Source organism: Elaeis guineensis, chromosome 7, assembly GCF_000442705.2.
Source record: "Elaeis guineensis isolate ETL-2024a chromosome 7, EG11, whole genome shotgun sequence".
Lineage (NCBI taxonomy): Eukaryota > Viridiplantae > Streptophyta > Magnoliopsida > Arecales > Arecaceae > Elaeis > Elaeis guineensis.
Genome location: NC_025999.2, coordinates 55,125,142 through 55,136,037, shown reverse-complemented (window position 1 = coordinate 55,136,037; position 10,896 = coordinate 55,125,142). Strand labels below are relative to the sequence as shown.

The 10,896-nt window shown below is 35.2% G+C and overlaps 1 pseudogene; it reads left to right on the top strand.

Annotated features, from left to right (window-relative positions):
- Nucleotides 1–240: 240 nt before the first annotated feature.
- On the top strand, nucleotides 241–338 carry LOC140859604 (small nucleolar RNA R71; annotated as a pseudogene).
- The last annotated feature ends 10,558 nt before the right edge of the window (nucleotides 339–10,896 follow it).

Sequence of the window (10,896 nt, the reverse complement as noted above, 5' to 3'; positions counted from 1 at the left end):
TGATGGATATCTATGGCATTTTCTACTTCATATATTCCACCTCTTTTTGAGTTTAACATGGGTTTATCTCTAATGGAGGCAGACATATGATGTAATGAATTTTCACTTAAAATTTCAAACAGTTGCCATGCCTCATCCTCACTTTTCAGCATAAATGTCCCACCGCATGATGCATCGACCATTTGTCGATGTCTTTCAGAGAGCCCATCATAAAAATATTGGATTAACTGCCACTTGGGTACAGCATGGTGGGGATATTTTCTAATAAGGTCTTTTAATCTCTCCCATGTTTCATGAAACATTTCTCCATCTAATTGGGAAAAACTAGTTATGACTTTCCTTATTTGATTAGTTTTTCCTATGGGAAAATATTTCTTGAGAAACTCTCCTTGCAGCTGGTCCCAGGTTGATATAGTCATGGAATCCAAAGTATGTAGCCAGTATTTGGCTTTGTCCTTAAGTGAGAAAGGGAATAATTTCAACCTAAGAGCATCATCGGAGAAGTTGTGAATTTTGACAGTTGAGCATATCTCAAGAAATTCTTCAAGATGTTTATAAGGGTCTTCATTACTAAGTCCATAAAATGAAGGTAACATTTGGATTATACTGGACTTAATTTCATATTGAGTGGCCTCCACAGGGGGTACTTGAATACAAGGAGAGTAGGTATATGTGGAAGGAGTAAAGTATTCTTTCAATTGCTTGGGTGGATCATTCTCCTGATTTCGGTCCATCTTTTTATGTCTGTTGGCTCTGAAGGTTCTTTCTATTTCTGGATCAAAAGGTTGGATTTCTGGTCGTAACGATCTACGGCCAAGCATACACCTTACAATTATACTGTAGAGCACACACAGAATTTTTTTTTTTTTTAATATATATTTTTATAATAAAGTGAGAAAAGAATGAAGAAAATCTAAAGAGAAGAACCTAAGAATCTTAAATCTATGAAAAGGGCGAAATTAATTAATGTTTAGATGTTAATTGCAATCAACTTAAACAATCATAGACTCTCTATCCTAGGGTTAACTTAGATCTAGACAGCTCCTAACTTTCAAGATTGCTTTTGAGCACTCCAAGCTCAAGACTGACTAACTGACTCGGCCAGGTAAGCGTAAGATGTGGGAGGTTCCCTGCTCGTTGCTTTCCTTAGACACCAACTAAGTTGGCCAGGTCAGTCAACGAAACCAATTAAAAACCACTTTCTTTAACCACTTGCCTTAGACACCGAGCAATTAACCAATCCACACTCGGTTCAACTCTAGAGCTTTCTTATCCTATTGAGCTCGAAATTCCTAGGGTTGACGTCTAGTTGATTTTAAATTAAGGTCTAGGTTATGCAAATGCAAGGGAGTGATTTGTGGGCCAAGGAAGGGTGATCAAATCCCCACCTTATCTGGTTAATGGGTTATTGCCTTTAAGATCAATTATAGAGATGCAATGCAAAGAAACAAGGTGTCCAATCAGGTTAAAAATTTTTATATTTGAGGTTACGCTATTTTAGTTAAGTGTTATGAAATGTCAGTAGTTTTTTTTTTTATATATATAATTTTATCTTTTTATATATTTTTTTTATTTTTTTTTTTAGTTTTGCAAGAAAATAAATTTAAGTGATTAAGTCTAAAAAGCAATAAATTACTGGGCTATGAAAAGTAGCAAATTATTCTAAGCAGCAAAATTCTAAATAGTAAATTAGTTATGCAAGGTAATTCTGTAATTATGCAAATAAGATTATCTAGCTAGAAAGCACTGAAAAAAAAATTTAAAATTTTTTTAAAAAAAAAAATTAAAAAAAAAAATTTTTTCAATTTTTTTTTTTTAATTCAACCGTGCCAAGATCCCCGGCAACGGTGCCAAAATTTGATGCGTAGTCGTTGATAGCACCAAAAATAACTCTACTCACTACGTAGGTAGGATGAGTCGAGATCGTATCCTCAGGGACCTTGAGCTAAGTTGAAATTGCAAGGTAAAAGAAAGAAGCGTTGTTTTTGATTTAGAAAATAAATTATCATAAAATTGAGGTAATTAAAAAAAATAAAGAGCTCGGGAGTTTTGAATTAATTTGCACTAGCAGAGTTGTATCTCTTTTTTAACTAAATAGATGTGATTAATCTTAGGAAAAATACCTGTCTTTCCTCGGCATGCTCCGTACCCGTAGATCACGGCGCGTCTCCAGAAAGACTAGGTACACAACTCTTCTTTCCTCGACACGCCCCGTATCCGTAGATCACGACGCGTCTCCGGAAAGTAAAAGTTGTTCCTAATATTAATCTAACAAGAAAGCATAAATAAAAGCATATGATAGGGAGCAAATAAAGAACTCATGATAATTTAAATAAAAAGCATAATCTTTATTGCATATAAAGAAATACAGGAAAGTTTAGAATAATAAACCATCTCTGTGTCGTTACAAAATTTCTTCTCCACTCCCGAGACTGCTAGCCTAGCTGCTCATGAAGTAGTCCCTTTCTATTCCTCTATGCAAGGCTCTAGAAGAATTTCTGGGCTCCCCCTCCAATGAGAGTACAAAAGTCTTTTTATAGGTGTTAGGAGGGAGGAGTTTTACATGATTTTCCGATGTGGGACTAAAAAAATACAAATCTTTCAAAATATTTCTAAATATTATTTTTTTCCTTATTTTGAACTTGTCTGCAGTGCGCCCACACCCGCGAGATGCTGCACCCGTGCCCGCGTCAGCGCCCGTCCCGCATCCGCGCCCGTCCCCGCACGTCCACGCCGCGTCCCGCACGTCCACGCCGCGTCCCGTGCGCGGGTGTTCACGCGCTGATGTTCACGCGCTGATGTTCACGCGCGCCCAGCATCAATTTTTTTGAATTCACGTGAACAATTTTTGTATATTCCAAAAAGAAACAAAAATTCCTTCATAATGACATCTATATCCTTTTTGGATTCCTTGCATAGTATCTTCATTTTCTATAATACCGGATGCATCTTTCTTTTATTTTAATTTTATTTTAAGTCCAATTTTCTTCAAACTTGAGTCTTTTTGATCTATGAATCGGACTCTTTGTATCGGCGATCACCTTTCCTGTAAAACATAGAAAGAAACATCAAATTCTTAATAAATAAGATAAATTAAATATAATTTTTTTAATTTAAAATACTTAACTTAAGTGTTTATCAATGATCAGTTAGCCATTCAAATTCAAAGCATGTTTGAATTTGAATGGATAACTTATCTCTTGCGCATACATGACATTATCCACTTTAGCACCCCACATCTCACACGAGAAAGAGTTTCTTGTGAAACCTTTCCACGCACAAAGCAGACTCGCACCTTCTCTTCTCACACCTAAGTGGATAGGGATGAGTTGGTTTTAGTTTGAATTCAAATTTGATTTGAATTCAAATGTGTAACCACTTGTCTTTATCCTCTCATGCGGATAAGACACGTTTTGAACTATTTTAAAAGAGATAGGGAGTTGGGGCATGCGTAGAAAAATTTTGTGAAAGAAAGTGGGGTATGAGGAAGCCTTGTGCATGAGGTGAAGGTCCAAAACCTTCCGAGAGAAAAAGAAAGAAAAGAAAAAAAATTGGGTACAGGGTTTTTGGTATGTACCCTAGGGTTTCTACCTAGGGTTCGGGAAGTGAGATTGGTGTGCCACGAGTGTCGTGAGTCCATCAAATTTTAGAGAGAGATCCATCAGCCTCTCAACCAATCATGCAGATGATCCAGAGCATTCGAGGAGTCGGCACACATCGATCGAAGGAGTTCGATCAACATCAGCCATCAAAAGGATGAAATCACGAACTAGCATTCGTAGGGAGCCGATCAGACGGAAGCTTCATGTGGATGATCCGTAGAGGCTAGATACTAGTGTGGCTGTGACATGATGATCAGAGTCCCTCAACGATGATCAGATTGCAGTGATCGACTACCCGCAAAAGGTGATGTGTTCTAAACATAGTACAGTAAAAAGTTTACTGTTTCAAATTTGAATTTTAAATTTAAATGCATGCTGTTGTATCATATTTAGATCCTAGTGTAGGGTTAATTAGTATTAATTAATGAGATTAATTAATAATTTCACTGTAAAATAATAATTTTGAAAATGTTTTAAAATTACCATTTTGCCCCTGCACTGAATTTTTGCTTCACAAAGATCCTCTTAAAATTATATTAAGTTGTAATATCGGGATTCACTTTCAAATCTAAAGTTGAATTTTTTTGACTAATTGGTGTCGAAAAAAGTGTGAAAGGTGATTTTCTAATTAGGTCCGTATGCTGGTCTGACCAACTTTGTTGGTGTCTAAGAAAAGCTACAGGGAGCCTCCCACCTACTGACATGGTCAATTTGATCTTATTGAATTTTGGACTTAGATTATTCAGTGATGTAGGCATTACAAGGGCCTTCCTTTAAACTTGGTCAATAGAGTATGTCAAGATCATAGTGAGCTTATTGTGCTATCCACAAGACTTATTATAAAAATTGATATGATGCTGACCAAGTGCATTTTGATGCTTATGGCATATTTTGAATAGTATTGCTTTGTTGTACTATCCATAAGGACAGCATTGTTTAAGTATGATCATATGAGATTGAAGGGTCAACTTAATTAGAACACTATAGTTTGTTGTGCTATCCACAAGGCTATATATGATCTAGAGGCCAGAGAGAAAAATATTGAAAATTATAGAGATACAATTGATAAAGAGTTACCTACTCTTAAACTCATGAATACTTGTTGTGTTATCCACAAGGTGTTTGTGAAGAATAGAGATCTCAACCCCACTAAGAAACATTAGTATGTTTCTCGATTTTCATACTTGAGGGCCATAAAATTCGATAAAATAGTGGGAGACACAAATAGATAAAAGTCCTAATCTAGTTGTGAATGTCATCATGAGTTATCCGCTTATATTGTGTTCTTGTTATTGTAGATTAACTACACATATAGCATCCTCACTATCACTTAGAGGCATACTAGATGCAAACAAATTGACTAAACCTAACTATGTAGATTGGTTAAAAAATTTGAGAATTATTCTCACTTAGAAGAAGGTCTCCTACATTCTAGATACACCTGCACCAAATTCACTTGGAAAAGATGCTTTCGAGAAGAAAAGGGCCACATACAAGATGTTGAAAGATGACTGTGTGACTATCAAATGCATCATGCTTGCCTCCATGAGCAATGAGCTTCAGAGGCAGCATAAGGACATGGATGTTTTCTCTATACTACTTAATCTTAAGGAGTTATATGAGAAACAAAGTCGAATTGCTCAATATAAGATATCAAAGTAGTTGTTCCATACCCACATGACTGAAGGCACCTCTGCGCAAACGCATATCCTAAAGATGATTGATTTGATCACTCATCTGGGATAGCTATGCTTTGCTATGGATGGTGAACTGAGCCAGGATTTGATCCTGCAGTCTCTCCCTAACTCTTTTTCTCAGTTTGTTATAAATTACCATATGAACAAACTGAACATCAGCCTGCCAGAGTTGCTGAACATATTGAAAACAGCAGAGAGCCATTTCAAGGATGAAAAGGCTCCGATACTTTTTGTCGATAAGATCAATAAGAAGAAGATGAAAAAGAGTTTTTTTTAAAAAAATGAACCCTAAGGCTGGCATTTCTAAGAAGAAGGTGAAGAAGATCTCTGCCAAAGGTACTTGCTATCACTGTGACAAGGAGGGCCACTGGAAGAAGAATTGCAAGGATTACATTACAACCGTGAAATCGACAAATATTGCCAAAGATTTGTATATGATACAAACTAACTCATCATTGAGTACTTCATTTACAAATTTTTAGGTATTAGATACTGTCTATGGTTCACACCTTTATGAATCGTTGCAGGATCTACAGAAAATAAAGAGTCTGAATAAAGGTGACTTCGAGCTATTCAACACTAGTAGAAAGTTCATTCAGGCCGAAGCCGTAGGAACCAGGATGTTGAAGTTATCTTCAAATAAAGTTTTGAAATTCAAGACCTATTATTATATCCCTAATATCGTTAGAAATATTATTTCTATACTATTGTTATGGAAACAATATTTTGAAATAAAAATAAAGAACAATAGTTATTCTATATATTTTTTTAATGAATATTATGGAAGTACTTTTATTGATAATAGTTTTTTATTTCTTTCTCTTAATGATAAAGTACTTCATATTGATAATACGAAGAAAAAAAAGAGAGAGGATATGAATGTCACATACCTCTGGCACTGCCAATTTGATCATATAAATGAGTCAAAAATGAACAAGTTATACAAAGATAATTTTTTTGATCCTTATGATTATGAATCATATGGAACTTATAAATCTTGTCTCATGAAAAAAATGATCAAGACTCTATTTACTGAACATGGAGAAAGGGTAAGTGACATATTAGACCTTGTACATACTGATGTTTGTAGTCCAATATCAACTCAAGTCAGAGGTGGATACTCTTACTTCATTATGTTTACTGATGATAGGTCTAGGTTTAGATATGTGTATTTAATAAAATACAAATCTGAAGCCTTTGACAAATTTAAAGAGTATTAAAAAATGATTAAGAAATAAACTGGTAAAAGTATTAAAGCTCTTCGATCTGATCGAGGAGGAGAATACTTGTCCAGTGAGTTTCTTGATTATTTAAAATAAAATAGAATACTCTCTCAATGAACACCTCCTTATACTCTATAATTAAATATAATTATGAAAAAGAAGAATCGCATCTTATTAGATATGGTGCGGTCCATGATGTGTTTCATGGATCTTCCAATATCCTTCTGGAGATATGCTCTTGAAGCCGCAGCGTATGTCTTAAATAAAGTGCCTTCTAAATCTGTTTCTAGCACTTCATATGAAATATGAAAAGAAAAAAGATCCAATCTTAAGCATCTTAAGATTTAGGGTTGTCCAACTTATGTGAAAAATATTGATGGACATAAGTTGGATGCTAGATCAGAAAAATATAGATTTATAGGTTATTTCAAGAAGAGTATAGGATACTACTTCTATAATCCTACTCAACAAAATATGTTTGTTAGTAGGCATACCATTTTCTTGAAGAAAGAATTTATCCAAGAAGGAGGCAATGGGAGGTTTGTTGAACTTGTGGAAGTTTAAAACCTACAATCCATCCAAGATTCACAAAATAGTTCTCAACCAGATGTATCCATTGTTGAGGCACAATCACTTTACACACCTTCTCTCCGAAGATCAAGTAGAGTACGTAATGTACCACTCAGATCTGGGTTTGTTATTGAGAATGACAATACATTCCACATCATTAAGAATGATGATCCCATGACCTATTCGAAAGCTGTCATGAGTAGTGACTCTAACAAATGGCTCAATGCCATGAAATCTGAAATGGACTTCATCTATACCAACCAAGTTTGGACTTTGGTTGATGCGCCTGAGGGTGTGACCCCAATAGACTGTAAATGGGTCTTCAAAAGGAAGATTGGAGCAGATGGCTAGGTAGAGACCTATAAGGCCAGACTGGTGGTCAAAGATTTTTAGATAAAAATAAGGTGTTGATTATGAAGAGACCTTTTCGTCGGTAGCCATGCTCAAGTTTATTCGAATAATGCTTGCTATTGTAACATACCATAATTATGAGATCTGACAGATGGATGTCAAGACTGCCTTCCTCAATGAAAACTTGAGGAAGAAGTCTATATGACTTAGCTAGAGGAATTTATCTCTAGTGGGAGAGTAAATTAGGTATGCAAGCTGAATAGATCCATTTATGGATGAAAACAAGCATCGAGAAGCTAGAACATCTGTTTTGATAAGACAATCAAATTGTTTGGCTTCATCAAAAATGTGGATGAACTTTGTATATACAAGAAGACTAGTGAGAGTGTTATTTTCTTTTTGATCTTATATGTGGATGACATACTGCTCATTGAGAATGATATCCTGATATTGCAATCGGTCAAGACATGGCTATCATAAAAATTTTTCATGAAAGACTTAGGTGAGGCATCCTATATACTAGGTATAAAGATCTATAAGGATAAATCAAAAAGGATGCTAGGCTTATCCCAGTCTAGATACATTGACCTTGTGTTGAAGAGATTCAACATGGAAGGAAGTAAGAGAGGTTACTTACCCATAGGTCATGGCATACAACTCTCTAAAAAAATATCTCTTAAGACATCTGAAGAGAGAAATAGAATGAGTTCTATTCTTTATGCTTCAGCTGTAGGATCAATTATGTATGCTATGTTATGTACCAGGCCTCATGTGGCTTATGTCTTAGGCATTGTAACCAGATTTTAGACTGATCCTGAAGAGGATCATTGAAAAGCTATGAAAAACATACTCAAGTACTTGAGAAGGAATAAAGATGTTTTTCTAATATATGGAGGATCTGATTTAAAACTAGAAGGTTATACTGATTCTATTTTTTAATCTGATTCGGATGATAGCAAATCTATATCTAGCTATGTGTTCACTCAATATGGTGGTGCAGTCAGTTGAAAAAATTTTAAACAGCAAACTGTTGCTGACTCGATCACTGAGGCTGAGTATATTGCTGCTAGTGAGGCTGCTAAGGAGACCATCTGGATGAAGAAATTTATCACAAAATTGGATGTGGTTCTAGGGATTGAGCAATCAGTGCCCCTTTATTGTGATAATACTGAAGCAGTTGCTCAAGCCAAAAAATCAAGGTCTCATCAGAAATCCTAGCACATCCTTAGACGGTTCCACCTCATTCGAAAGATTGTCGAAAGATACGATGTGATCGTGGAGTGAGTTGATACCAAGAATAATATAATGGATCATTCACTAAGGCCTTGTCAATGTAATAGTTTGATCACTACCTTGATAGCATGGCTATCAAGTATAGAGGCAATTGGCTTTAATACAAGTAGGAGATTGAAAGAATGATGTCCTACAAGCCAATCGCATATGAGATGCGATAGGATATTTTCTGTAATTTATCTTTCAGACTCATATAATTGACACTAATTTATTAATAAAATAGATATTTTTTGATTCATTATATGCTGCATCTTATTGTTTTAAGATTATAATGAACCCTATAGGTCTGGATAATGGTTTTAGGGCCATGATGAGATCATGTCAGTGAGATCTAAATCTTTGATAGTTATGATCTAAAATATTTTTAGTCATTAGTTCATTGAATTGGAGATCAATGATATCGGTAAGACTGGCATGTCCTATGTATGCTTAAAAATGAGGGTGGTTGATCTCACAACCACTTATGTGGTGACACTAATACAAGAATATGGGTACTCATTAGAGAATGAGTTCACTGAATAGACCTACAAAAAATATCAGATAGAGTCTTATTTATATATTAACTAATGATTCTCTAGTGGGAGTTGTGTAAGTGATCCTTTGACCTGAGATCACCATGGTACCTTGTGTACATGTATCCATATTGTGGTTCACTTCCTAACTTAATTTTTTGATCCTTGTATGCGATGTTCTGGATATGATAAAATATACATGGAGGTTGTGAGTAATCAATAAGGGAGCAGTCACTTCTAATAAAGGGAGAGAACATTCTATGTGATCTCATCGGTCGGTGATTCTGAAAGTCTTTGACCAAAGCAAGATGATAATTAGAAAAAAAATTCTAATATATCATCAACTGAATCATCACCTTTTGATCGAGATACATAAAAATAAGTTATTAGATTTGATATATTTTCATATCCACGACTCATCTGAGATGTTGTTTGACTGATGGATTGAATTACACGGTAACTTGCCACTGAAGAATATTTTGATTATTTTTTATCAAAATTTTAAATTTTTTGGATAGTTATGATATGTTATTAGATATCAATCTTGACTTGTAGACTCATCAAAATTAAAAGAGTTTAATTCTGGAATAAATTAGGAAGAGTCCTAGTTGATTGGAACTCTTCGGGTGACCTAATCTGATCGGATTAGGATTACATCGAAAGTCTTGTTCCACTGCTAACTAGATTTGGAACCCAATGGGTCAAATATTTTAGAATTTAATATTTTTTTAATTTAATTAGAGTTTAATATAAATTTTAAGGGTTAATTTGATATGCTAGCATATTGTATTAACCCAAGTTCCTAAATTGGTTTAGATCAAAGAGTTTGAGCTAACCTAGACCAGTTGTCTTTGACCTAATGGAATTGGGTTATCTTGATTGGATTCTTATCCAACTTGAAATAGTTTCAAGTGGAAAAGGACTCCTCTGCACCCACCAGATGCCACATCAAAAAATAAATGTTGCCCCACTCATTTTACTGTGTGAAATTGAAGAGTCCTTCTTCATGAAGACTCTTATCTTAACATGTTGCCTTAAATGATCAATCAGAATTCCTATGATTTGTCACCAATTTAAGATGAAATTTTTATGGCACGTAGAAGAGGGAGAGTCCTTCTGTGTAAAGGCTCTCTTGTGCTATAATTCCACATGGTGAATTTATTCACTGTGTGAGAAGGTGGAGTGCCAAAGGTTGGCGCCCCTTAGTCCCATCTCACGTCTCTTGGTCCCTTATATATATAGGACGTCCCATATGGCCTATGTGCTAGGTTTTTGGATTAAAACTAGAGATAAGTGGTGTATAAATCAGAGAGAAAATTTTGAAAAAAATATGAGAAAAAGGCAAGAAGAAATTGAGTGGCAAAAGTTGTAAGAAGGATGGTGAGAGAAGTAGCAAGTGTTGCTAGTGTGCCCTAGGATTTGATTTTTTCATGTATTGGAGATAAAAATTAAATTCTAAGTTGTGAGATATCTGAAGAGTATTTTTTTGGCATGATCTTGGTGGTAAATTTGGAGGCGATTGGATTTTGACGTGATCGTTCCTTGAGTTCAAAGCCGGTAGTATTTTTGAAAAGACAAGGCTGCAGCGGCGTACTGGTTAGGAAGGACCTTGACCAACTTCTGTGTGGATTACTGTTGGAGGACTTCT